Here is a 5,572-nt window from a genome sequence, read left to right on the forward strand (position 1 = left end):
GAGCCAATTTATAGACAAAGAGTCCCTTGAATAAAGTGGAGGTTGGGATACCTTGAGGAAGAATTCTATTACATAACTAAAATTTTATGTAGTAAATCTTGACACTAGTATTGTCCAGAAAAATTTATCAGAGTAATTATGTATTGGAGAAAGGAAAATAACTTCTCAGAAATTACTAGACATGAACTCTGAACTGATGGCTTCTGGAAGACGAAAATGCCATGGAGACCCACCGTCAAAACTGGGACTGTTCTGTCACATGGTCAATGCAGTTTTGCTCAGGTTCCATCACAAAGTGGACTCAGGAGGTCCTCTAACCCACTCTATGGTTATTTTCCCAGTTCCAGATTGTATTCTCAGAACAGATATATTCAGCACCTAACCAAATCCATGTGTTGATCTCCTGGCCTATGACTAAGGGCTATTATAGTAGGAAAGACCAAGTAGATGCCAGTGTAATTGCCCTTACCTATGAAAACAGTGAATACAATGCTGTTTGTCCCACAGATAAGATTCTTGGGCCTAGGGATCAGGGTGGAAATGGCAGTGGCTCCTCTTAACAATTACCTCCTAGTGATCCACTAGTGAAATGTTTGCTTCCCATCCCTGAAACTTTGAACTTTGCTGGTTTAGAGGTCTGGGGCACCTGGGTGGCTCAGTCAGTTAAGTGTCTGACTTCAGCTCAGGTCATGATCTCAGAGGTGGTGGGTTTGAGCCCCGTGTCAGACTCTGTGCTGACAGCTTCAGATTCTGTGTCTCTCCCCCTCCCCTGCTCACGCTCTGTCTCGCTCCAAAAAAACAAAAAAAAACAAAAAAAGAANCATGCCCATCTCCTCTCTCACCCCCCACAACCATCAGTCCTCAGTTTGTTCTCAGCATTCAAGAGTCTTATGGTTTGCCTCTCTCCCTCTCCCCCACTACTTCACCCCTTCTTCTCCCCCAGGTTCCTCCTAATCCACCTATACGTGCAAACATATGGTAGCTGTCCTTTTCTGCCTGACTTATTTCGCTCAGCATAACACTTTCAAGGTCCATCCACATTGCTACACATGGCCAGATACATTCTTTCTCATTGCCATGTAGTATTCCATCGTATAGATAAACCACNAAATCAGACACATATATTATAGTTTAGATGGCAAGATCACATTCATTAAGTAATAGGAAATGACATACAGAGTTAGAGGAGAATTGTGGTTCTAACTTGGGCCTTTTTTTTTATTTTTTTACAAATAGTTTATTGTCAAGTGACATTTTAACTATATTTATTCTTCCAATCCATGAGCATGGAAAGTTTTTCCATTTCTTTGTGTCTTCTTCAATTTCCTTCATAAGTTGTCTATAGTTTTCATCATACAGATCTCTTATATCTTTGGTTAGGAGAACTGATCCATGAATTCAGCAAAATTGCTGGATACAAAATCATCATACAGAATTGGTTGCATTTTTATACACCAACAATGAAGCAACAGAAAGAGAAATCGAGTAACTGATCCCATTCACAATTTCACAAGAAAACAAAATACCTAGGAATAAACCCACTTGTTTCTTTTTCTACGTTTGTTTTATTTCTTTTTTTTTTTGAATTATAATATATTACATTTTCAGAAAGAGAAATCTACTCCAACTAACTAAATCAAAGGAGATGGGATTGTTCTAAGGGTGAAGAGAGACGTCATGGAAATTCAGGAAATTTTACAAAGGGAACAAATGCAGACATTTCTGGGTAGAGCAGGGCAGCANAATGGAAGCATACAGGTCACAACCTCAGAGATTCTAATTCGGTAGGAATTTGTATTTTTAAACAGTATTGTATTTTTAAACAGTACTCTGAGTGTTTTAGAAATTACTTAAGCCCATGGATTTCTTAAGTACCATATAAGTGAAATCATATATTTGTCTTTCTCTAATTTATTCCACTTAACATTATAATATCTAGATCCATCCATGTTAAAAATGGCAAGATTTCATTCTTTTTTATTGATGACTATATTCCACACACATATACAAACACACGCACATACACATACACACACCACATCTTCTTCATCATTCATCATTAGTGGACACTTGGGTTGCTTACATATCCTGGCTATTTTAAATAATGCTACAGTAAAGATAGTAGTGCATATATCATTTTGAATTCATGTAAATAAAAACTTTTTCACAGCAAAGGAAACCATCAAGAGAACAAAAAGGAAAATACATAATGGGAGAAGATATTACAAATTATATATCTAATAAGGGGTTAATATGCAAAACAAATAAATGTCTTGCATGAATCAACACCAAAAAATGAATAAACCACTACAAAATGGGCAGAGGATCTGAATCAACATTTCTCCAAAGAAGACATACCAGATGGGCGACAGACACATGAAAAGCTGCTCAGCATCACTAATCATCAGGGAAATGTAAATTAGAGCAATAATGAGGTATCACTTTACACCTATCATAAAGGCTAAAATTAAAAAGCCAAGAAATAAGTGTTGGTGAGAATGTAAGGAAAAGAAATCCTCATGTTTAGTGAGTGGGAATGTAAATTGGTGTAGCCACTATGGAAATCACTATGGAAGTTCTTCAAAAAGTTAAAAATAGAACTACTCACTGGTGGGGATGAGCACTGAGTGTTATGTGGAAACTAATTTGACAATAAACTATTAAAAAAAAATAGAACTACTATATGATCCAGTATTTCACTCTTGGATATTAACTGAAATAAAACAAAATTTTTTCTGGCTCTTTTTAAAAATGTTTTTCAGTTATTTATTCTGAAAGAGACTGCACAAGTGAGAGAGGGGAAGACAGAGAGAAAGAGAATCCTAAGCAGACTCTGTGCTGTCCGTGCAGAGCCTGACGTCAGACTTGAACTGTGAGATCATGACTTGAGCTGAAATCAAGAGTCAGACATTCAACTGACTGAGCCACCCAGGCGCCCATTTTCTAGCTCTTTTAATAAGAAATTTTTTTTAATGTTTTATTTATTTCTAGGAGAGAGAGAGACAGCGTGAGCAGGGGAGGGTCAGAGAGAGAGAGGGAGTCACAGACTCTGAAACAGGCTCCAGGCTCTGAGCTGGCAGTCAGCACAGAGCCCGACGCGGGGCTCGAACCCACGAACCGCGAGATCTTGACCTAAGCGAAAGTCGGACGCTTAACCGACTAAGCCACCCAGGCGCCCCAATAAGAAATTTTTTAAAGCCAGTAAGCAGCTACAGCCACAATTAAAATGTAGACAAAATTTTAAAAGGAGAAAAAGCAATGACACATTCTTTGCTACATGATAAAGACAAAGCACTGTTAGTGTTCCTCCACTAACATCCCATGGGTGGCCTAGCTTTCCATGCACTCAAGAGTACTCTGCATTATTGTACAGGAAGACCAGACTGTATTCTGGTGTGATTATGTCAAACCAAATATGTACTGGCACTGCCGAGTTTAAGATCTACAGTTTTGGTCTTAACTTATGTGGGGTTAGTGACCAGACTGTGCTGAATCCCATAGCTAAAGTATATAGAAAACCCAATCAATATCCAGATACCAAATGCCACCCAGATGCCAGCTGTCATCTGCATCATAAGGTAAACGTTCACAAAGATGCTCAGTAGTGGGAGGACAGGCAGAGCAGGGACCTTAAAGGGAAGGGGACTGGAGTTCTGTGGCTGTCTCCAGATGACCCCAGTGAGCCCTGTGATGAACACCAGCATCAACACAACCACTGAAATCCACACAGGGTCTCTAGATGGCAGAATTGGCCACTGGGTCAGCACCAGGCAAAGAAAAATGATCAGCAGAACAAGTAGTGAGGAGCAAACATAGACAACCCTGCCAGAGAGCAGAGTGGGGGTGGAACAGAGTGGAAAAAGTATTCCCTGAAGAGTCAGCTTCTCTGCTGCAGCTTCTCTATTCTCCTCCTGCACCTCTGCTTCATTTCCCCCATTCTGCATCTCAGGTTGATACCTGACAATGAGAACACCAAAAATCACCAGGGAGAAAATTATCAGGAGATCAACTGATAGGAAGCCAGAAGATCAGTGACTCCAAAGAAGAATGCTATGATTGCTGCAATAATGCTAAAGATCACAGTGGCCATGATAGGAGCATATGTGCTAGTTTCTATCCTGGCAAGAACAGGGAACAAGAGGCCATCACGTACCATTGCATTTATCACCTGCTTTATGGGGAGCATAAAGTAAATGATGTATTCAAAACTAATACATAGGAGTCCAAAAGCTACAACATAGTAGGCAGGGACCCAGCCAATATGGAGAAATGCCTCAGACACGGTGCTCCCATGATGAAGCTGGTAGTATGGCACCATAAGTGTAAGTGCTGCAGAGACACCAAAATATAAGAAAAAGCATATGAACAGTGTAATTATCATGCCCATGGGAATGGAATGCTGGGGATTCTGGGCTTCTTCAACTCTGGTAATAATATTGGTGAAACCCCCAAAAGCATAGATACAGGTGGCTGCTCCATAGAGAATCCCTTTGAAGCCAAAAGGCACAAATCCTCCAGAGCCCAGAGGGCCCAAGGTAGAGGTGTCATTGAGTCCAGCCTTTATGTAGTCCTCTTTTGTGAGTTTCCAGTTGTGCAGGTCTCCTTTAATGAAGCCAGAGATGATGACAAAGCTTAGAACCAAAATTTTAACCAATGTGAACACTTTGGTAACCAGGGGAATCTGCCTAATGTTCCGAGTCAGCAATTCCATGAAAAACAACACAAGGCATACAACAAAGAAGACTAGAATTTCTACAAACACACGGGAAACATTTTGTGAGATGCTGTCATACAGTGTCTGAGAGATCTGGTTTCCATAAAAACTGTCAAAAATGAAGATCCAGGCTCGTAGCATAATGCTTACATAGGCAGCATTTATGAGGATGATGTTCCAACCAGTGATGAAAGCCCCGAGTTCACCTACGGTAACATAGCTGTAGCGATAAGAAGAACCAGAATGTGGAACTTGGGAACTAATCTCTGCATAGCTCAGCCCGGCCAATGCTGAAGTTAGGCCAGCCACCAAAAAGCAGATCACAATGGATGGGCCTGCTTTATTTCTAGCCACCTCGCCAAACAGGATATATACACTTATATCCACTGTGTAGTTCACACCCAGGACCACTAAATCCAGTGTGGTCAGGCTTCTGGCAGTCTCAGCCACAGGTTCTTCCAGTGTACGTCTGCGTAACAGCTTTTGACCAAATCTGTGAAGAACTTGAAAAAACATTCTAGCTAGAATCGAAGTGGATTCTAGGGTCAGAGAACTGTGGCAAGTGCAGGGAGTCTTAAGTCTCAGGTAGGTTATGTGGTGCTGAGTTAAGCTGAGTTGTGTTGGGGATGTTGCAATTGGTTGCTCAGACTTCAGTGATGCTGCTTCATATTTCTTCAGCTATGTGCTGTCCTGCCAGAATGCCTAAGACATGGTAAACAATACATATTTACTAAACAATGGCGTTTAACTAAGAAATCAAAGCTCAGAAGTCACGTCATCTGGTACAGACCAAATATCACAGAAACTGACACAAAAGGGCATCATAGAAAAATCAACCCTGCTTTCCACCCAGAAAAA

At 40.6% G+C, this 5,572-nt stretch overlaps 1 pseudogene; it reads right to left on the reverse strand.

Moving 5' to 3' along the window:
• Positions 1 to 3,461: 3,461 nt before the first annotated feature.
• LOC144237505 (cationic amino acid transporter 3 pseudogene) lies at positions 3,462 to 5,230 on the reverse strand (annotated as a pseudogene).
• Between the last annotated feature and the right edge of the window lie 342 nt (positions 5,231 to 5,572).

This window comes from Crocuta crocuta, unplaced genomic scaffold, assembly GCF_008692635.1.
Source record: "Crocuta crocuta isolate KB4526 unplaced genomic scaffold, BGI_CrCroc_1.0 scaffold276, whole genome shotgun sequence".
NCBI classification, from domain to species: domain Eukaryota; kingdom Metazoa; phylum Chordata; class Mammalia; order Carnivora; family Hyaenidae; genus Crocuta; species Crocuta crocuta.